This window comes from Mustela nigripes, chromosome 2 (assembly GCF_022355385.1).
Source record: "Mustela nigripes isolate SB6536 chromosome 2, MUSNIG.SB6536, whole genome shotgun sequence".
NCBI classification, from domain to species: domain Eukaryota; kingdom Metazoa; phylum Chordata; class Mammalia; order Carnivora; family Mustelidae; genus Mustela; species Mustela nigripes.
In genome coordinates, this window is record NC_081558.1 from 193,269,085 (window position 1) to 193,293,448 (window position 24,364).

At 37.9% G+C, this 24,364-nt stretch overlaps 1 long non-coding RNA gene and 1 pseudogene across 1 annotated transcript in view; both read right to left on the reverse strand.

Moving 5' to 3' along the window:
* Nucleotides 1-24,364, reverse strand: part of LOC132010272 (uncharacterized) — a 118,038-nt gene that overhangs the window by 82,760 nt on the left and 10,914 nt on the right. The gene's annotated exons all lie outside the window — the stretch shown is intronic.
* Nucleotides 22,350-22,755, reverse strand: LOC132010271 (large ribosomal subunit protein eL34-like; annotated as a pseudogene).

Consider the following 24,364-nt stretch of genomic DNA (forward strand, 5'->3'; position numbering starts at 1 on the left):
TCCTCTCATGCATCAGCAACTCCTCACTGACCTTAAGATAATATTAAAACCTCTTCACGTGGTATACAAATCCCTTTAGAGTCTGGCTCATTCTAATTTCTTCTACCATGATCTCATAAACACAAAAGCACATGCAGATGCAATGCTCCGCTCCACGTATGCTCAAGTTCTTTCAGTTCCCTAAATGCACCTCATTCTTTCTTGCACCTAGACTATTACATGCAGCAGTCCTATCACTTGAATACTTCTTCCTCCCTTTCATCATCTAGCCAATGTCTATTCATCCTTTAAGTCTCAGTTCTGAACTCACTCTTCCCCAGCTTCCCCCAATCATCCTGCCGACCCATATCATATATCCACCAAAGTACTTCCATATCACTTAGCACTTCTCCACAAATGAGTAAAGGCTCGTTTACTTCTCTTTACCACTAAAATGTAAACTAAGAAAGTTGGGACTCTGTTCATCACTAAATTCCCAGGGCTTATTGAGAATCTATCCCATAGTCAAAACTAAATATATATTTGTTGAGTGAATGAAAGGATGTTATTGTACCATCATCTGAATAATTTATGGCAAGCTCAAATTTAATTTGGATTTATTTTGAGGCTATAAAATGTTTTAAATATATTTATTTTCCTATATAGTCTTCCATTCCCTTCCATGTATGGAAACATCAGAGAATACTTCATACTTGTGAAACTCTCTAGGCCATTACTATCCTATCCAGGAATTTCTGATTATGATAGTACAGTAGGCCTACTGAAACAAAACAAAAAACCTCCTACTTTCACTTAGCTACCCCCATATTTCATCATGGGGTTAAAGCCAACTTGAGGAAAATGTTTATTCCAACCATATCTTCAAAACCTGCTTGGAGGAGAAAAGGACAGAATCTAACATTTCTGGATGTGATTTCTGGACTGAGGCCATAATCTACGTTCTAATGAAATATTTTAGATATACTCTTGTGCTACCTAAAACATGTTTGAGTTTTTCCCTTGTTAGCTCTCAATTCTTAAAATGAAATTAAATAGAAATTAAATTTGTCCATAACCCACTGCAGTCTTCTTTTCCAATAACTAGTTGACTATTTCATTTGGGGCTAATTATTAAACAAGATTAAATATGAAACATCTCTAGTTATCTCACAGCTAGTTACAAGCGGGAAACTAGTCTATCTTTTAAATTTTAAAAGACATCCATGATACATATAACTTTTAAGATCATTTATACAAGTTCTTTTTTTGAAATGTAATTATTATAACAGAATTATATTAGTTTCAGGTATACAATATGATGACTCCACAATTCTATACATTACTCAGTGCTCATCAAGATAAATGTACTCTTGATCCACTTTATTTATTCCCCACTCACCCCCCACCTCTCTGACAACTACCTGTTTGTTCTCTGTATTTAAGAATCTGGGGGGTTTTTTGTTTTGTTTTGTTTTGTTTTTGTATTTTCTTGTTCATTTGTTTTGTTTCTTCAATCCCACATATGAGTGAAATCATATGGTATTTGTCTTTCTTTTTTGGGGGGGGTTACTTTCTTTTCAGCGTAACAGTATTCATTGTTTTTGCACCACACCCAGTGCTCCATGCAATACGTGCCCTCCCTAATACCCACCACCTTGTTCCCCAACCTCCCACCCCCCGCCCCTTCAAGACCCTCAGGTTGTTTTTCAGAGTCCATAGTTTCTCATGGTTCACCTCCCCTTCCAATTTCCCTCAACTCCCTTCTCCTCTGCATCTCCCCTTGTCCTCCATGCTATTTGTTATGCTCCACAAATAAGTGAAACCATATGATGATTGACTCTCTCTGCTTGACTTATTTCACTCAGCATAATCTCTTCCAGTCCCGTCCATGTTGATACAAAAGTTGGGTATTCGTCCTTTCTGATGGAGGCATAATACTCCATAGTGTATATGGACCACATCTTCCTTATCCATTTGTCCATTGAAGGGCATCTTGGTTCTTTCCACAGTTTGGCGACTGTGGCCATTGCTGCTATGAACATTGGGGTACAGATGGCCCATCTTTTCATTACATCTGTATCTTTGGGGTAAATACCCAGTAGTGCAATTGCAGGGTCATAGGGAAGCTCTATTTTTAATTTCTTGAGGAATCTCCACACTGTTTTCCAAAGTGGCTGCACCAACTTGCATTCCCACCAACAGTGTAAGAGGGTTCCCCTTTCTCCACATCCTCTCCAACACATGTTGCTTCCTGTCTTGCTAATTTTGGACATTCTAAGTGGTGTAAGGTGGTATCTCAATGTGGTTTTAATTTGAATCTCCCTGATGGCTAGTGATGATGAACATTTTTTCATGTCTAATAGCCATTTGTATGTCTTCATTGGAGAAGTGTCTGCTCATATCTTCTGTCCATTTTTTAATATGATCATCTGTTGTGTGTGTGTTGGGTTTGAGGAGTTCTTTATAGATCCTGGATATCAACCTTTTGTCTGTACTGTCACTTGCAAATATCTTCTCCCATTCCGTGGGTTGCCTCTTTGTTTTGTTGACTGTTTCCTTTGCTGTGCAGAAGCTTTTGATCTTGATGAAGTCCCAAAAGTTCATTTTTGCTTTTGTTTCCTTTGCCTTTGGAGACATATCTTGAAAGAAGTTGCTGTGGGTATTTGTCTTTCTTTGACTGATTTATTTCACATAGCATTATACTCTCTAGGTCCATCCATGTTGTTACAAATGACAAGATCTCATTCTTTTCTATGACTGAGTGATATAGATATATAGAGAGATATAGATATATATAACACATATATGTTATATATATATGAAAAGAATGAGATCCCATTCATATATATATATATATATATATATCACTCAGCCATAGAAAAGAATGAGATCTTGTCATATATATATACGAATATATATGGATATAGAAGTTATATATATAACTTCTTTATCCATTCATCAGTTGATGGACATATGGGTTGCTTCCATACCTTGACTATTGTAAATAATGCTACAATAAACATACAGGTGCATATATCTTTTCAAATTAATGTTTTCCATCTTCTTTGGATAAATACCCAGTAGTGGAGTTATTGGATCATGTGGTAATTCTATTTTTAGATTTTTGAGGAACCTCCATATTGTTTTCCACGGTGGCTGAACAAGTTTGCATTCCTACCAAGAGTATTTGATTATTATTATTATTATGTGGATTATTCTCCACATCCGTGCTAACACTTGTTATTTCTTGTGTTTTTTATTTTGGCCATTCAGACAGGTGTAAGGTGATATCTCTTGGAGTTTGGACTTGCATTTCCCTATAATGAGTGATGCTGAGCATCTTTTCATGTGTCTGTTGGCCATCTGAATGTCTTCTTTGGAAAATGTCTTTTCAGGTCCTCTGCCCATCTGTCAATCAGATTATTTGCTTTTTGATGCTGAATTGTACAAGTCCTTTATATATATTGGATATTAACCTCTTATCAAATATATCACTTGCAAATATCTTCTCCCATTCATTATGTTGTCTTTCTGTTTTGTTGATGGTTTTCTTTGCTGTGCAAAACCTTTTTATTTTGGTATAGTCCCAATAGTTTGATTTTGCTTTTATTTCCCTTGCTTGAGGAAACATATATAGAAAAATGTTTCCATGGTCATATCAAAGAATGTATTGCCTAACTTTTCTTGTAGCAGTTTTATGGTTCTGAGTCTCACATTTAGGTCTTTAATTCATTTTGAATTTATATTCATGTATGGCGTAAGCAAATGATCCAGTTTCATTCTTTTACATGTAGCTGTCCAGTTTTCCCAGAACTATTTGTTGAAGAGACTCCCTACATCATTTTATATTCTTGCTTCCTTTGCCACAGACTATTTGACCATCAAATTGTGATTTCATTTCTAGGCTCTTTATTCTGTTCACATTGATCTCTGTGTCTATTTTTGTGCCGGTATCATATTGTTTTGATTACTACAGCTTTGTAGTGTATCTTGAAATCTGGGATTATGATACTAGAAGTTCTTTTAAAGGTTATACTGTTTACTGTGGATGGATACCATATAATTAAACTATTCCTGGTAGGTTGCCTATTGTATGATAAGGCTCCTTCAAATTAAAGTAACAAGTGGATCATTGATCAAAATTGTCTTGTCAAGAACAATGTCTTTCAGGAAGCTCTATAAAAGAGGAAAATGAAAATTCTTCAGAGTATTTCTTTTTAAAAATTGTGTTACTATAATCAGTCACAGTAGTTCTATGTATTATAGAGCTATCTCTCTATACCATTATAATATTTTATTCTCTCTTTTTATTGAATGATGGACACATTAATCTTCTTGTTCTCTTTTTCCTCCAATTGAAAAATTAACTGTTTTTACTGCCAGAAACAGTCCCCAATACTTGAAATTTATTGAAAGGAGAATTCTATCCTGCTCCATGAGATTCTGTTCTCATACAGTAACTACAGGAGTTTTGGTATTTACATCTTCCTCATTAAGTTAGTCAGCTTCAAACCATAAGAAAGGATCCCAAATGGTCTATTTATACAATGAAAGACACTTCAAATAGCTAATCCTGCTTTTTTTTTTTTCCTTAGTTGCATTCTACACTTTCTTCTGAATTTAGGGGAAGAAAAAATGGTAAATTAGAAACACATAAATATCTATAGAAAATTAAGGAAAAATTATCTTAACTATTACAATCTTTGTCTCTGAAACTGTACATGTGGTCAAAGTTAGTATTCCTAACTAACTGCTACCTTCTACCTACCACCCATTCAATTGTCCCTTTGCCATCAGTAAGCTCGCCTGGAAGGGTGACCCAAATCCTAAGGGATCTGGGTCATTTTGTTTTTTTAAAGATTTTATTCATTTATTTGACAGAGAGAATACCAGCAGGGGGCAGGGGGGCGGGCAGCAGGCAGAGGGAGAGAGAGAGAAGCAGACTCCTTCTGAGCAGGGAGCTGCGGGGCTTGATCCCAAGACCCTGAGATCATGACCTGAGCCAAACGCAGTCACTTAACAGACTGAGTCACCCAGGAGCCTGGGATATGGATCATTTTAGGTTGTAGTTTCCCACTGACTTAAATCAGAGAATAAGGGAGAGGTAAGTGGCACCTCTGGGGAGCTCCTGGATTCCAAAGATTCTCATCCTTACCCATTAAGTAGAAGCAACCTCATTACCTCTTTTTAGTCAGGATCAATCATCCAGCCAATAGAGTGGTGCTTTTCTTTGTTTATTGATTTACTGGCCTGAAGAGTGGTCAAGTGGCAGACTCAATATTCAATTTAGTGGAACCATTTTTCTTTTTTTTTAATTTAATTTAATTTAATTTAATTTTTTTATTTGACAGAGAGAGTGGGCAAAGAGTCAGGCAGAGAGAGAGGAGGAAGCAGGCTCCCTGCTGAGCAGAGAGCCTAATTCGGGACTCCATCCCAGGACTCTGGGATCATGATCTGAGGCAAAGGCAGAGGCTTTAACCCACCGAGCCACCCAGGCGTCCCAAATGGAACCATTCTTGTATTCACCGGTGAAGGTGTTCTTCCCTGGGCAACTAAAACCTTGTTGACCAGTAAAGCTTTCAATCATGGGAAAGAGAAACAAAAAATATTGTTAGTCGATCTCTATGGCTAACAGTGTGAGAATCTCCTCCCATTTCTACCCTTTGATTCCCAGAACTCTGTATACTGTCTGTAGGAGAAATAACACCCTATATTGGTCTGATGTAGAAAATATGCTGCATCATAGAGAAAATTATCATAGACCTGCAAGGTATTGCCCCCTATCTGGTTCCGTAAGAGAGCTTGAAAAAGCCATTCCACTATTCTTTCTCAAGCCAACTGCTTCAGGTTAAAGGGAATTTGGTAAGAACAACGAACTACATGAGCATGAGTCCATCACTGAACTTTGCTGTAAAGTAAGTTTAAAATACTTAACATATACACATAGCATGTTCATATCAAAATTAAGAAAATTAAGGGGAAAAATCACTTAATTATTACAATCGTAATTGTAATGGCCAGAATCGTAACTCTAATATCCAGAAGCAATAGTGTCTGGAATGCTATGACTATTAACAAGATATTCAGTAAGTTCACAGATGGTAGTTTTGACAAAAGTATTGCAGGAAAAAGTTAAATTGGTATCCATTGTGAGGGTCTATTCCACTGAGAACAATCCTACCTCTTCCATGATACAAATGGTTCTATGCAAACTAACCTGCAACCAGGTAACATGTTGGTCGCTGCTATTGGCAAGTTGAATATTCAATGGTGTCTGAAGCCAGATGGGCCTTAGTGAGTGGAAATCAGTGTTGCTGACCCCATGAGTAATCTCTATTCATGTCACCATAGTAACTTTGTCCATAAATAAGAACAGGGATGTTTGGTTTAAGAAGCTGATTTATGTCCAGAGAGCAGGTCATCTTGTCCACCTATTATTATAGTTTTTCTCTGCAAAAAATTGCTCTTTGGTGATCATTCACATGAGACATAGATATAAACATTCTATGCCCGTTCTAACAGATCTGTAGATATACCTTTTCCCCCTCATCCATGTATTACTGATTTTCCAATCATGTGCCTTCCAAGCCCCTAACCTCATCAACCCAAGTTATTAGCTTTCCATGAAACATGGATTTGTCCCTCCAGTCATCTCTCTAGGCACAATGAACAAGGACCACAGAACTGCTTGAAGATCTGCCAACTGGGAATATTTTTGAACTCCACTGACATGCAGAGCCACCCCAAAGTGGGTTAGAGATCTGTAGCCATCCACATTTTGGTGATATCAGCATAACATGAAGAACAGTCTTCATCAGTTAACTGGTCCTGGGAAAATTCCCATTAGATCGTCAATACAGACTGAGAAGGAGGAGGAAACATGGAGGAATTGGGGCCATGGCCACCTGAGCCATTTGCATATGCAGTTTATCTTTATCTTTACTATCTGCTTAAGCCTACTCTCAAAACACACAACTTCGCTGACAGTGATTATAACAAACTTAATCAGGTAGTGATTTCAGTTGCTGCTACTGTTCCAAATATGGTTTCTTGCGGAAACAAATCAACCTACATCCTGACATCAAGTATGCAAATGGCAAATGATTATTTCTCTATGCCTATTATTAAAGACCATCAGAACCAGTTTGCTTTTGGCTGACAGAGTAGCAATGCACCTGCACTATCTTTTTTCAGGGTTCTTTCAGCTCTCCAACCTTATGTCATAATCTAGTCTGCAGGGACTTGAACACCTCTCCGTTCCACGGAGCATCACACTGAATCATTATATTAATGATAGTATGCTGACTGGATAAGGTGATAAGGAAATGACTACAGACACTTTGTTAGGATACCTGCTGGAGGGTGGGAGAAAAATCCCACAAAATTCAGTGTAAGCTGAAGAGTGAAATTTCTAGAGGTTCAGTGTGTAAGCTACCTCCAGATAGCTCTTCTTGCCTAAGGTGAAGTTTCTGCATTTTTTCCTCTTCTATCATGAAGAAAGAGGTACGATGCCTAGTAAGCATCTTTAGGACTTCAGAAGTGACATATACTGTATTCAGGTAAGTTATTCTGACTCATTTACCAAATGACTTAAAAAGATCCCAGTATTGAAAGATGACAAGAATGAAAGAAAGCCCTATCACAACTCCAGACTTTTCTACAAGCTGTTGTGCCCCTTGGACAAATCTAGGACATGTGATGGTACTAGAAGTGTTAGTGGTGGATAAGGCTGCTATATGGGGACTTTAGCAAATCCTATAGGTAAACCATAGCACGGTGACCTTTAGGACTTCGGAGCAAAGATATGCGGTCCTCTGTACTTAACTCTTTCATTTAAAATTAGGGATTGGTATATTGTACACCTGAAACTAATATAACACTGTATGTTGACAATACGGGAATTAAAATTTAAAAACTTAGTGAAGAGGGCGCCTGGGTGGCTCAGTGGGTTAGGCCGCTGCCTTCGGCTCAGGTCATGATCTCAGGGTCCTGGGATCGAGTCCCGCATCGGGCTCTGTGCTCAGCAGGGAGCCTGCTTCCTCCTCTGTCTCTCTCTCTGCCTGCCTCTCTGTCTACTTGTGATCTCTCTCTGTCAAATAAATAAATAAAATCTTAAAAATTTAGTGAAGAAATAAGGGGGCTGGCTAAGTTGGTGGAGCGTGGAACTATTGTTCTCAGGGTCATGAGTCTGAGCCCTCCGTTGAGCTACTTAAAAAAATGAAAGTAAAATAAAATTGGGGAGATTTTAATAAAGACCCAGGTATCTTGCCCATCTTGTAAAATGTGGCAAGGGGGACATGGATTTCCCTAGCCACAATCAGACAGGCAGCACGAGCAAATTCCAGTTTTCTCTTTACACCTACTATGCTTTATTTATTCATCCTTAACTTATTTATAGGATGAGTAGTACTAGTAGTAATTTTGGAATAGGTGTTTAGATATCTACATATATAGAGGAGGATCCAAGTTTATCCAGATGTTGAATGCCAGGGAAGCTTCATGTGACATCTCAATTATAAACCAAAAAGAGACATTTATTGGGAGGATAAAGAATTGTCCTGTGGACACCAAGAGAGGTGGGTCAATGGGTTCTGTGAGAACTTTCAAATAGGGAAGAAATCAGGCGGCAAAGCAGACCCCACTCTACTATAGTATGACCTCATCTTTACTAATTACATCTACAAGAGCCTTATTTCCAAATAAATTCACAGTATGAGGTACCTGGGCTTAACATATCTTTCAGGGGACACAATTCTACCCATAACAAATGGTTAAACCCCAGACAAAAACAAATCTGCCTCAGCATGGCTTCCCCAAAAATCAGAGCCTGGGACAAGATGTGTGAGCAGGTTGGATTAAGTACATCAGAAGGGACGGCTCAGTTTTTTTTCAAGAAGTGATCCCAGTGAGCAGGACTAAGAAGACTAGAAGAGTGAGACGAGCAAGGAGGAAATGCCCATCTAAGTATACATTACGGAGGTTGCCACTGTGGACACAAGCAGCTTGATTCTGCTTGACCTTCCTGAAAAGGGTACAGAATGCTTCCCAGAATCATGTGCCAGAAGGATGGAAAGCAAAAACATTTATGCATCACCTCTGATTCCTCCTAATTTGAGGGGATGTTAACTCCCAGAGATGATGACTTCCTCACACTTAACAGGCCAATGTATATAGACAAAGTGAGCTCTCAGGGGCATTATTAGCATCACGGGAGTTCCAGGGCAAAAAGCAAAGATCTGGAACTGTCAACTTGAAGTGAGCGAAAGCCTGCCCGAACTCTATGCTCCAGCCACAGTTAAATCAGAGCTCTGGCTGAGTGGACATGACTAGGCCACCAGATTCTCTCTCCAGGGAACACGGAATTGGGATGACGTGGAATTGGGATGCAAAATCTATCATCAGCTGGTTGGTGACACACAGGCAGGAATTGTAGGTGCCTACAAGAGCCAAATTAGGGACACAATTTTGTCCTGAAGAAACATAGCAGACATGAATATGAATAAAGCAGAATAAAGTAGACATACAGAAGTTGCAAAGAGCAAGAGAGCACGCTTCCCTCAGACAAATGGCGGTAGACAAGGGATCTGCTTTGCAGCCTGACTTCTCTCCAGTTTCAAGGTTCTGCTGTTCTGCCTCCCTCAGTGTCCGCAGGACAACTCTTATCCTCCCAATAAATGCCTCTTTTTGGTTTGTAGCCCAGATGTCATAGGAAGCTTCCCTGCCACTCAAGATCTGGATAAACTTGGATCCATCTCTATACATATGGAGATCCAAACACCTATTCCAAAATCGCTGTGAATAATCAGATTACTATGAATATTATTCATCCTGTGAATACCTTAAGGATGAATAAATACAGCATTACGAGTATAAGGAAAAACTGGAGTATGCATATACTGACTGTCTGATTATAGCTAAGGAAATGCAAGCCCATTATTGCCAAATTTTACAAAATGGACAAGATACCCGGATCCCTATTAAGATCTCCCCAATTTTAAATGATGTCATATAATTAAAGTATTTTGAAGTACTCTGTGGACTAATCACATTTTTGTGCCAGATCTGGCCTAGGGCCTGTAGTTTCAACATCTGTCACGTTCCTGAAGACACCTCTGCCTCCAGCCTCCTGTGCTTTCTTCAGAACACTCTGACCTGACCATCTGGTGTGCAATTCGCCCCTTTCACTGATTTCCACAACACAAACAACCTCAGTAAGAATTACGCACAGAAGAACACATATTCATGACTCCACTTCCTCGAGGTACCTGGGTAATCAAATTCATATACACAGAAAGTAGAATAGTGGTTGCCACTAACCAGGGGGAAGAAGGGAATGAGGATTTAGGGTTTAAGGAGGACAGACTTTCAGTTTGGGACGATGAAAACATTTTGGAGATGAACGACAGTGAAGGCTGCTCAACAATGTGAATGTACTTAATGCCACTGGACTGTGTGCTTTAAAATGGCTAAATTTGTAAATTTTACGTTATGTACATTTTACCGTAATTTTTAAAAATTGTGACTCCAGTGGTCTTCATTAAAGATTTGGGGAGGTTTGAAGAAGGATTCACATTATGCAAAAGCAATCATCTCCCCTCCTTCTCCTCCCAATGCCCTGGGCATACCAAGTTCCGCCTCCTCTAGTACGAAGATCATTATTTTTCTAAATAGACGCTTCTATGCAAAAATTATCCTGGTGATTGCTATTTGAAAAGTAAAATCGTCTCATCAGACATACATAAGACTGATGGACTTTCTGATGCGAGGGAACAGAAATTATCTCTGACTAAAGCACAAGTTCTTACATACATATTTTCCAGAAAGAGTGAGATGATCTTTCTTAAGACAGTCTTGAAGCTATGCATGTGTGACATTATGCTAAGAAAGTTGTAGCATAATGAATAGGCCTTATCACACATTAGTATTTTCATACCTCTGAACTATGCCACAGCAGAGATAGAGAAGATGAGGTGTTGGAGAAATGTTAAAATCGAACCTTCATCCTCCGGCTTCTAAATTAGCAGTATATTAGAAAGCAATGCCTGGATATCTGAAAACAGCAGAAAGGGGAGCTGCCGCCTCTCTAATTTAATACCAAACTCCCAGGAGGAGTTTGCTGTCAGAGTTTTATCATGTATTATGGGGACAAGTATTGGCAGCCTTCCATGAGATACATATAAGCTTTTATCTCGTCCCTGAATCAGGTCATGTGACTGATTGCTGGATCCTTACATAGGCTTTTACCATCCTTTTAGTAATACACTTGGTGATTGAGTGGAGTCCTATCAATCTAGTCCAGAGTTACGACCCTACTGGGCTTTATCCTGTTGATCCTCAACCATCTACCACATGTGTGCATTAACATTTCATAAAAGCTCTACTTACAGGTCTCATAAAAGCTTTCTCCTACAGAGACTAGAGTCTTCAAAGCTTTTTTCTGTTTCTCAATAACTGAAAATAGTTGTTATACCTTAATGATAATGCAAAAAGCAGAAGATGGGTAACTTCTATTCTGCACTAAAATTCCGCAATACGCTATTCAGGCAACAACAATATAGAGTTATGGCCCTGAGTCGCTATTCGTAATTCTTCTCCAGTCCTAAAGAATCAAAAATATCAGTGATTGAGGTTTGGTCAAAAGTCAGCTATACCAAGGGTTACAAATTGCTCATCTCTAGGGTGAACCCGGCTGATAGAGAGATGTGTTGTTTAGCAATGCAATCTTTTTCAGCCTGTGGAATTATTTGTCTCATCTTCAAAGGTGGAGATTGCACATCAATATTAGAGTTCTGGCCACACTAGCCTGCTGTTCCCATGTAGTCATGACGGGCTGGAGCCCGGATGCCACTGATGTCTGCGGACAGGACATGCGTCCTCCACTTTGTCACAGATCTCCATGCTAGGGTGGCTGTCGCCACATGCTTTATTCAGCTAAGTATGCTGCCTGAATTTTGTAGGCATGCAAAGTGTTAACTGGTGTCATTTTAGAAATTATAAATTATGAGATTAAACGGTACTGAAATGACTCACTCAAAAATGAACAGACAAAAAAATGACAAAGGTACCTGATGCCAAATCCTGAGGCTTTTCAAATTTCTTATGAATGCTAGAATTTACTCTTCATGAAATGCTACATTGTTCTAAGGAGCACAGTTTGAAGAAATCTGCATTACGCTATTGCTTCTTTTATTTTTTATTTCACTATTTGTTCAGTTTAAAAAAACAGCAATTTCTCATCTCTATTCCCCACATAAGCTTCAATTAAGCAATAAATGATCAAAAAATAGTACTGACTATTGAAAATAAAGACTGTCTAATTCTTCTTCCATATTGTATTGCAACAGTCTTATAGGCTTTATTTACGGTTTTTAATTTCTAAATGACAACCTTGGTTAGAATTTTTTAATCTAACAAACCGAACACTAAAAAAGAAAAAAATTAATGAACAGATGAAATGCATTTTTTCCTGTATCTTGAACCACTTCAAATAATGACTATGTTTTTTTTTGTTTTTTGTTTTTAGTAAACATTTTTAATAAGTTCAACTGAACATTTCAACTTGGAATGTGTAAAATGAATTCTGTTTTCTATTAGCAGAAATCACTGATTTTTGTTTTTGTTGTGTGTGTATACATGGGTGTGTGTTTAGTCTTTCCTTGTGCCTTTTTTTTTATTTTTTATTTTTTATAAACATATATTTTTATCCCCAGGGGTACAGGTCTGTGAATCACCAGGTTTACACACTTCACAGCACTCACCAAAGCACATACCCTCCCCAATGTCCATAATCCCACCCCCTTCTCCCAACCCCCCTCCCCCCAGCAACCCTCAGTTTGTTTTGTGAGATTAAGAGTCACTTATGGTTTGTCTCCCTCCCAATCCCATCTTGTTTCATTGATTCTTCTTCTACCCACTTAAGCCCCCATGTTGCAACACCACTTCCTCATATCAGGGAGATCATATGATAGTTGTCTTTCTCTGCTTGACTTATTTTCGCTAAGCATGATACGCTCTAGTTCCATCCATGTTGTCGCAAATGGCAAGATGACTATATTTTTATAATGTGAAATGTGTGTCTATTTGTTCCCTTATGTTAGAAACAAGCTTACCACTCAGACAAAAGAAAGAAAGAGAGTGAGAGAAAGAAAGAGGGGAAGGAAGGAAAGATAGTAGGAGGGAGCGAGGAGGCAAGGACGAAGGAGAGGATTGTACTATACAAAATCCTCCATTTTCCCTGTCGATCTACCCCCTACTCCTCTCTCTGTCCCAGGGAGCTGATCTATATCAAGATTCCCATGCCTTCTCTCTTCTATTTGGCTTCTACCGATGGAAATCCATATTAGGAGAGTTTAAGGAGGCAAGAGAATGAAATCAAGTATATTTATTCCTCAAAATGTCTCCTTGCAAGGTCACCCTCAGCTGGCGGGATCCTCCAACCGAAAGTCAATACTCCATTCATCGTGATACCCCACACAACTTTTTCCTTCCGAGTTCTAAAACCTATTCTCTCTCCTGGTTGCTTTAGACCTGCAGAGTGATGACATGTTGCTTGCTACGAAGCTCCAGGTCAATGAATCAATCACTCCTTGCGATTTCCCGTCCTGCACCATTGTAAATAAACCCTCCTTGAATTTCCTATTTAACGTACTGTTCTTATTGAGATCCAGACTGATCACAAGAGGCACATTTCACTTGTATAATAGTTTTTAAATTAAAATAAACAAAGTGAAAAATGAGATGGAAGTAAATAGTACACAAAACTACCAGAAGCCAAAAGGAACTTCAGTACTAAGCAATTCATCAAGTTTTCTAAACAGTTTCCTCTCCCAGATGAATTATAGTAAGATCTATTAGTATAACTCTTTCACCTCCCCCAAATATTTCTGCTGTTTCATCATCTCTTTTAAAGGTGTTTCCCCTTTATTAATTTGATACACACACTATTCCATCTTTCCCTATCTATAAGCCCCATTTCCTAGAAACAATCATTCTACCCTTATATCATTTTTGCTTTTTCCTTTCATATCTTTAAATTATATGCTTCTCATTCTATTTCCTGATTTATAAATTTTAGATATAATCTATTATAATACAAGAGGAATGAGCTGGCTTGCCACCCACCCCCTTCCAACTAGTTGTTATATTTCTATTTTATGTTTCTTATGTAGCTACACTGTGTCTTTTATAAAATGCTAATATCTCCGTTCCTTACTTCACCAGCTGTGAACAGTATATTTTACAGCAGTATACCAAATGCATACTTTGGCCAAATACCAAGGCAAAGCCAAACATGCTGCAAACATAATTTTTCTTCCCAGTTTTTAAAATGATCTTAATGACCGTAGTTTTCATTTCAGCATTACTCCATTCTTTTCACCTGTAACATCTATCACCTGCACAACTTTTGCAATGTTAATAGTATTTATATATGATTAATTCTCCCATGCTTTATCTATAGGTGGATGTAAAAGAGGAAAGTCAATAAGAATATTACAAATATGAATATGGTTTCCTACGGATCCAAGCAGTGTTGATTGACTATTGTGTTATGTCTTCAACAGCCTTTGTCTTCAATTTCCTAATTGTAGTGAATTTTTCTTGCCTTTATCTCAGTACCAGTGTGTATAAAATTATAAAGGTTCTATTGAATCACCATTCCCCCTGCTGCCTCGGTTTGGACTGGCTGAACTCCAAGCCTGCTGCCTGACTGCCGTGCTGAGGGTTCCCTTCACTGCTCTTCTAGAGACAAATTGGCTCCACGATTTCAAAGGATGCCAAGACATTTTTTTGTCTTAATTTTCTTCCTTGTTTGGATCTAGTCCAGACTCAAATAATTTTCCTTTCAGGACTAGGAAGTATTTTATGAATCTTGCGACATTATTCATTTGAACTTTAAAGCTATCTCCTCGCTGTCTTGTAACATTCAACATTGTCGATATGATACCAGACTTGTCATTTTTCTGTAGGTCATATTTTTTTTTTCTCAAGAAAAATTTTAGAGTCTTCTCTTTATCCTTAGTAATTTGAATTTTCACAATGATGTGTCTGGGGATGTGTCTTCATTCGTGTGCCAAGAACTCAGTGCAATCTTTATTTTTTCAAGTTTTTAGTTAAATTCCTGTTAGTTACCACACACTGTAATATTAGTTTCAGGTGTACAGTATAGTTATTCAGCATTTTCATATATCACCTGGTGCTCATCACAAGTGCACACCTTTACCCCCACCATCTATTTCACCCACCCCCAACCTTCTGGTAACCATCGGTTTGTTCTCCATAGGTAAGAGTCGGTTTCTCGGTTTGCCTCTCCGTTTTTTTCCCCCTTTGCTCATTTGTTTTGTTTTGTTTTGCTTTGTTTTTAAAGATTTTATTTATTTATTTGACAGAGAGAGATCACAAGAGAAAGAAGGAAGCAGGCTCCCTGTCGAGCAGAGAGCCCAAAGCCCAACCCCTTGGACTTGATCCCAAGATCCTGAGATGGATCTTTGACCTGAGCCAAAGGCAGAGGCTTAACCCACTGAGCCACCAGGTGCCCACATTTGTTTTGTTTCTTAAATTTCCACACATGAGTGAAATCGTATTTTATTTGTCTTTCTCTGACTGACTTACTTTGTTTCACATAATACTCTCTGCCTCCATCCACACTGTTGCAATGGCAAGATTTGATTCCTTTTATGGTTGACTAATATTCCATTGTATAAATATACCCTTTCTTCTTTATCCATTCATCAGTTGATGGACACTTGGCCTGTTTTCATAATCTAACTATTGTAGATAATGCTGCTACAAACATCAAGGTGCACGTATCTCTTTTAATTAGTATTTTTGTATTTTTTGGATAAATATCTAGTACTGCAATTGGTGGATCCTAGGGTAGTTCTATTTTTAACTTTTTGAGGAACCTCCATACTGTTTTCCACAATGGTTGCACCAGTTTCCATTCCCACCAACAGTGCAAGAAGGTTTCTTTTTCTCCACATCCTTACCAACACCTGTTGTTTCTTGAGTTATTGATTTTAGCTATTCTGACAGGTATGCGGTGATACCTCATTGTAGTTTGGATTTGCATTTCTCTGATGGTAAGTGACGTTGAGCATGTTCTCATGAGTCTGTTGGCCATCTGTATGTTTTCTTTGGAAAAACATCTATTCATGTTTTGTGCCCATTTTTAATTGGATTATTCATTCTTGGTTGTTGAGTTGTATTAGTTCTTTATGTATTTTGGATATTTTATCAGCTATGTCATTTGCAAATATTTTCTCCCATTCTGCAGGTTGTCTTTTTGTTTTGTTGATTGTTTCCTTCATTGTGCAGAAGTGTTTTATTGTGATGCAGTCCCAATATTTATTTTTGCTTTTGTTTCCATTGCTTCAAGAGACATATCTAGAAAGAAGTTGCTATGGCTGAGGTCAAAGAAGTTACTGGGTCCTTTGCTAGGATTTTGATGGTTTGGGGTCTCACATGTAGGTCTTTAATCCATTTTGGATTTATTTTCCATGTATGGTATAAGAAAGTGATCCAGTTTCATTCTTCTGCTTGTTGCTGTCCAGTTTTCCCAACACCATTTGTTGAAGAGACTGTCTTTTCCCATTGGATATTCTTTCCTGCTTTGTTGAAGATAATTGAACTTATAGAAGTGGGTTCATTTCTGGGTTTTCTTTTCATTTCTATGGATCTAAGTGTCTGTTTTTGTACCAGAACCATACTGTCTTGATCGCTACAGCTCTGTAACACAAATTGAAGTCTGGAATTGTGGTGCCTCCAGTTTTGTTTTTCTCTGTCAAGATTGCTTTGGCTATTCAGGGTTTTTTGTGGCTCCATACAAATTTTAGGATCATTTGTTCTAGCTCTTTGAAAAATGCTATTGGTATTTTGATAGAGATTGCATTACATGCATAGATTGGTTTGGGTAGGACAGACATTTTAACAATATTTATTCTTTCAATCCATGTCTTTCCATTTCTTTGTGTCATCTTCAATTTCTTTCATTAGTGTTTTATAGTTTTCAGAGTACAGGTCTTTCACCCCTTTGGTTAGTTTATTCCTAGGTATCTTACTGGCTTGGGTGCAATTACAAATGGATTGATTCCTTGATTTCTTTTTCTGTTGCTTTACTATTGGCATATACAAATGCAAGAGATTTTTGTATACTGATTTTTCTATCCTGCAACTTTTCTGAATTTATCAATTCTAGCAGTTTGGGGGGGTGTCTTTTTATATAGAGTATTATAAAATCTGCAAATAAAGAATGTTTTACTTCTTCTTGCCAGTTTGGATGCCTTTTATTTCTTTTTGTTGTCTGATTGCTGTGGCTAGGACTTCCAGTACTATATTAAGTAAAAGTGGTGAGAGCAGACAGCTTTGTCTTGCTCCTGATCTAAGAAGAAAATCTCTCTTTTTCCCTTTGAGTATGATGTTAGTTGTTATATATGGCCTTTATTATGTTGAGGCATGTTCCCTCTAACCTTGTTTTGCTGAGGGTTTTTATAATGAATGGATGTTGTACTTTGTCAAATAATTTTTCTGTACCTACCAAAATGATCATATGGTTCTTATCCTTTCTTTTATTAATGTGATGTATCACATGGATTGATTTGAGAATACTGAACCACCCTTGGAAGCAAGGCTAAATACCACATGATCGTGTTGAGTGATTTTTTTTAAAAATGTATTATTGGATTCAGTTTGCAACTATTTTATTGAGGATTTTTGCATCTATGTTCATGAGAGATATTGGCCTGTAGTTCTCTTTCTTTTGTGGTGTCTTTAGCTGGTTTTAGTATCAGTGTAATGCTAGCCATGCAGAATAAATTTGGAATATTTCCATCCTCTTCCATTTTTTCGAACAGTTTGAGAAGAACAGGTATTAGCTTTTGAATGTTTGGTAGAATTCTCCTGTGAAGCCACTTGGTCCTGGACTTTTGTTTTGGGGAGTTTTTTGATTATTGATTTAATTTCTCTGCTGGTAATCAGTCTGTTCAAGTTTTCTATTTCTTCCTGTTTCAATTTTGGTAATTTTTGTTTCTAAGACTTTATCCATTTCTTCTAGATTATCTAATATTTTGCCATATAATTTTTCATAATATTCTCTTATAAGGTATTTCTGTGGCATTTGTTATTTTCCTCTTTCATTTTTTATTTTATTTATTTAGACCTTCTCTCTTTTCTTTTTGATAAGTCTGGTTAGAGGTTTATCAATGTTTTGAATTTTTTTCAAAGAACCAGCTACTAGTTTCATTGATTGGTTTTTTCTCCTCCTCCTCCCCCTCCCCCTCTCCTCCTTCTTCTTTTCTTAGCTTCTATTTCACTTACTTCTGCTTTAATATTTATTATTCCCTTCCTTCTGCTGGCTTTAAGCTTTGCTATTCTTTTTCTAGCTCTAGTAGGTGTAAGGTTAGGGTCTTTATTTGAGATTTTTCTTGCTTCTTGAGGTGGGCCTGTATTGCTATAGACTTCCCTCTTAGGACCTCTTTTGCTGTCCCAAAGGTTTTGGACCATTTTCATTTTCACTTTTTCCATGTATTTTTTTATTTCTTCTCTGATTTCCTAGTTGAACTATTCATTGTTCAGCAGTGTGTTGTTTACCTCCCCGTATTTGTAGTCTTTCCAGATTTCTTCTTGTGGCTAACTTCTAGTTTCATAGCATTGTGGTCAGAAAAGGTGCATGATATGACTTGAATCTTTCCTATTTATCAAGGCCTATTTGGTGACCTAATATGTAATCTCTTCTGGAGAATATATTCCATGTGCACTTGAAAAGAATATGTATTCTACTGTTTTAAGACAGAGAGTTCTGAATATATCTATAGCCCATCTCACCAGTGTGTCATCCAAAGCCATTGTTTCTTCTTTTTTTTTTTCTTTGATTTACTGTTTAGATGATCTGTCCATTGCTTTAAGTGGAGTATTAAAGTCCCCTACTATTATTATGTTATTATCAATTAGTTCTTTTATGTTTGTTATTATTTTTATTTGGGTTACAAATATTTAAGTGCTGCCATGTTGGGCACATATTTACAATTGTTATGACTTCTTGTTGGACTGTCCCCTCTATTACATAGTGTTCTTCTTTGTCTCTTGTTACAGTCTTTATTTTGAAGTCTAATTTGTCAGATATAAGTATTGTTACTCCAGCTTTCTTTTACACCAATTTGTATGTTAAGTGTTTCTCTATCCTCCCATTTTCAGTCTGCAGGCAACTTTAGGCTTACAGTTAGTCTCCTGGGGTGCCTGGGTGGCTCAGTCAGCTGAGTGCTTGTCTTCAGCTTAGGTCATGATCTTAGGGCCCTTGGATTGAGCCCTGGGTTTGGTTCCCTGCTCAGCAGGAGTCTGCTTCTCCTTCTCCCTCTGCTCCTCCCTCCTGCTTGTGCCTCTTTCTCTCTCTCTCAAATAAATAAATAAAAATGTTTAAGAAATAGTCTCTTCTAGGCAGCATATAGATAGCTGTTTTTTTTTTAAAGATTTATTTTATTTATTTATTTGACACAGAGAGAGAGATCACAAGTAGGCAGAGAGGCAGGCAGAGGGAGAAGGAGAAGCAGGCTCCCTGCTGAACAGAGAGCCCAATAAAGGGCTCGATTCTAGGACCCTGAGACCATGATCTGAGCCGAAGGCAAAGGCTTAACCCACTGAGTCACACAGTCACCCAGGAACCTGTTGTTTTTTATAGCTTCTGACACCCTAGGTCTTTTGCTTGGAACATTTAGTCCATTTATATTGAAAGTAATTATTTGTAGATATGTATTTATTGCCACTTTATTTCTTGTTTTGTGGTTGTTTCTGGAGATTTTCTCTGATCCTTTCTCAGGTTTTGCTGATTTTCTTTAGTGTTATATTTGGATTTCTTTGTCTCTATTTTTTGCATGTTTATTAAGTTTTTGATATATGCTCGTCATTAGGTTTGTACATAACCTTTTCTGCAAACAGCAGTCTATATTAAGTTGATGGTTGTTCAAGTTTGAGCCATTCTTTTCTCTCCTCCTGTTTTAGGTTTATGGTATTATCTTTTATATCCTTTTTTGTGTGTGTGAGTTCCTTGATTGATCTTTACAGAAATACTCATTTTTACTGTCTTTTTGTTTTCTGCCTTTTTACTGTCACTGTGGTCTCTCCTTTCCACTCAAAGAATCCCCTTTAATATTTCTTGCAGGGCTGGCTTAGTGGTCATGAACTCCTTTAATTTTTGTTTGGGAAACTCTTTATTTCTGCTTCTATTCAGAATGGTAGCCTTCCTGGATGGAATATTCTCGGCTGCAGGCTTTTCCCATCCAGCACTTTGAATATATCATGCCACTCTCATCTTCTTCTTCTTCTTCTTCTTTTTTTTTAAGATTATTTATTTATTTATTTATTTGACAGACAGAGATCACAAGTAGGCAGAGAGGCAGGCAGAGAGAGAGGAGGAAGCAGGCTCCCTGCCACGCAGAGAGCCCGATGCGGGGCTCAATCCCATGACCCTGGGATCATGACCTGAGCCGAAAGCAGAGGCTTTAACCCACTGAGCCACCCAGGCACCCCTTTGCCACTCTCTTCTGACTTGTCAAGTTTCTGTTGAAAAATGTCCAGCCAGTTTTACAGGTATTTCCTTGTATGTTAATGACTTCTTTTGTCCTGCTTAAAATTTTTTTCTTTAGCACCATATTTTGCAAATTTAATCACTGTATGTCATGGCATTGGCCTACTTTTGTTGATTTTAATAGGAGTTTTCTGTTTCTCTTAGATCTGGTTATCTGTTTCCTTCCCCAGACTAGGAAAGTTTTCAGCTATTATTTCTTCAAATAAAATTTTAGCCTCCTTTTCTCTTTCTTCTTCTTCTAGACCTCCTATAATGAAAATGTTATAACTTTTGATGGCGTCACTGAGTTCCCTTAATCTATTCTCATTTTGGATAATTCTATTTTCTCTCCTTGTCCAGTTTCATTGCTTGCCATTTCTTCATATTCTAGGTCATTAAATTCATTCTGCTTCTTCCAGTATGTTGTTCATTATATCAAGTGTGTTTCTAATCTCATTTATTGTACTCTTCATCTCTAATTCTTTTTTAGATCTTTTATCTCTGTGATAAGGATCTCACTGATGTCCTCTATTCTTTTCTCAAGCCCAGTGACTATTCTTATGATCACTGCTTTAAATTCTCCAGCAGGCATGTTATTTATATCTGTTTCACTTAAATCTCTGGCTGTGCCCTTGTCTTATTCTTTCATTTGGCATAAATTCCTCTGCCTTGGCTTTTAGTCTAAGTCTGTGCCTTCTTCTGTGTGTTAGAAAAGCTAGTTATAGGTTGGGGGAACCAGGTGGTGGGTATTAGGGAGGGCACGGATTGCATGGAGCACTGGGCGTGGTGCAAAAACAATGAATACTGTTACACTGAAAAGAAATAAAAAATTAAAAAAGAAGAAGAAGAAGAAGAAGAAGAAGAAGAAAAGCTAGTTATGTCTCCCGCTCCTGAAAGTAGTGACCTTATGAAGAAGAGGTCATGAAGTGCCCAGGGCCCGATGCTTCAGGGAGTTTCTCCTGTGCATGCCATGTGTACTATGCTGTTGTGTTCTGGCTGCTTGTCCTTCAGGCCAGTCATCTGCAGAGGCTCTCCTTGACTGCTGGGGGCAGTGTTTTGATCCATGGCCCAAATGTGGAGTGTTTTAACGAGGTGTGTTTTGATCTGCTTGTGAAATGAGACCAGTCACCACCTGTCTTACATTGGCATGGTAAGAGTAACAAACATAAACTGAGTGTGGGAGAAAAACGGAAGCTGGAATTGAAAATGGAAAGAGCTGTTTGTGAGATCAGGAGAGATTCCCACAGACTTCCAAAATAACCATGTGAGGTACAATGGGTAAGGAAGAAAATCAAATTTAAGGACATCTATTAAATTATCTGCCCAGCATTGTTATCTGTGAGTTTTCCACCAACATCCCAGCTTCCCTAAACACACACACACACATACACACACACACACACACACACACACACACACACACACATCCCAACTTGAGTGTGGCTACAGTAAGTTCTAGAGTTTGGCTTCATCACTGTTAAGCACAGTTGGCTGGTTCAAGGTGGATATCTGAGCCAAGAGGTTTTCATCAGAATCTTCAAGAACTTTTTTTATTTTATCTTATTTTTCCCAAGGACTTTTTAGGGGCACGTGCACCCGAATGTTTATAGCAGCAATGTCCACAATAGCCAAACTATGGAAAGAACCTAGATTTCCATAAACAAACTTTTTATTTTAGAAAATTTTCTATTCACAGAAAAGTTGTGAAGATAGTGTACCTCACATGCACACCCTGTTTCCCCTATTGTTAACACCTTACATTAGTATGGTACATTTTTTATAAACAACCAATATTGATATGTTACAATAAGACCTATTTTATTTTTTAGCCTTTTGATTTTTTTATTACTCAAAAAAGCTTCATTTTTTTATTTAGCTTTCTGACTCTGTGCTTGTGCCTTCAACACTTTCACAACGATTTTCTGCTCCTCGATAAGGAAAGCATGCTTGATCCTGTCACGAACACACTTAGCACACATGGAACCACTAAAGACCTTGCTGACATGTTTTTTCATTTTAGACAACCTCATAAGAACTTTAGGTCTCACAGCACGAACTCCTCGAAGTCAGCCTGGGCACATGCCACATGCAGATTTTGGTGCTTTCTCAACCTTCTTGGTATAAAGGTAAACAATTCTATTACCCGGCATCCGGGACAGCCTTGTTTTGTTAGAGGCTGTATTGTAGGACAGACTATGACAGTAGGTCAAACACTGGACCATTCTGAATGCCTACGGACACCGCCCCCCAAGACTTATTTTATTTTTGATGACCTTAACAGTTTTGAGGAGTACTGGTCAGGTATTTTATAAAATGTCCCTCAGTTGAAATTCATCTGTTTTTCTCCTGATAAGATTTAGGTTATAGGTTTTGAGGAAAAAGACCACAGGGATAAATTGTCATTCCTATCACATCATGTCAAGGGTGCTTACTATCAACATGACTCATCAGCACCACTGATGTTAATTGTGATCACTGAAAACTGATTTGTCTGTTTTCTCCACTACTAAGTTACTCTTTCCCTATTCCCATTCTGTAGCATTTAAAACGAAGTTGCTATGCAAAATTCACACTTCAGGAATAAAGAGTTATGTTCCACCTACATAAGTATCTACATAAATTATTTGAAGTTTTTCTACAGGAGATCTTTCTTTCATCATTTATTTATATTAGTATGAGTTCACGGATATTTCTTTTATATTTTGAGTTATAATTCAACACTACATTCTTGGTTGCTCAAATTATTCTAGCTTTGGCTATCACCAGTTCTTGCTCCAGAGATTTTTGAACTGGTAATAGAATACTTTCTGGGCAGCTAAGTATATTTTATATAAAACTCAAAATTGTCAGAAGCCAATTTTTTTCTGCCAGAATAGATAATTGATGGAATTAAGTGTACAGAGAGAAAGGAAAGAATAAGAAACCACCCAAAAAAGCAAAAGCAGATACCTTTACTCTCTCACTTCATGTTAGACCTTCATCCTGAGACCCTGTTATCCTATCCTGAGGATTTGTGTCCCATTCCAGTTTCTGCAAACAAAATCCCTCTTTTTTTACTAAATTAGATCTATTTCTTCAACCTAAAGAGTTAAAGCTACAGAAAGATACTTTATTATTCAGGCGAGGGCACAGGTAAAGAAATTGCACATAATGGCCCTTGATTCATAGAGGTTGAGAGTTTTGTGTTTCCCTCAGTTTCTGTCCCATTCTGCCCTTCTCAGTCCTGCCTTGGAGGCTCTGATGATAATTGCTATCAACATCCCCAGCTCGGCCCATCTCTGGAATCAATAAGATCCAGGCTACGTGTCCTTACCCTCTAAATTGAATTTGGATACCTTGGAGTCTGAATAAGCCCTTGACAGAAGCTTCCCAAGTGACGCTGAAAACCAGCACTACCCAAAGGACTCAAATCATGAGTCCCTCTCCTCTAGCTGTCTCAGGAAATTTGATGCTAGTCTGGTGAACTTGAGATTCCCTTTTTATTTTGATCTTAGTTCCCTGACCCTCCAACACCTCTTCTGCTGCTCTGATCAGTTTTCCAATTCTATGAGAAACATACCTACTACCTCCACCACGCTTCCCTGACTCCACCCAACTTTTTTTTTTTTCTTTCTATTTTTGGTACCATTTTCTCCAGTCCCCGGTAGTAAGCCCCAAAATATCACATTGGCACTCAGTGTTTACTATGTAAACTATGTTTACTATATAATACTATGTATTATGATGACAGTTTAAGAGTTAAAGAGAAATATCATTCTATTTCAAGAACAAACTTTTGGGGCACCTGGGTGGCTCAGTGGGTTAAAGCCTCTGCCTTCAGCTCAGGTCATG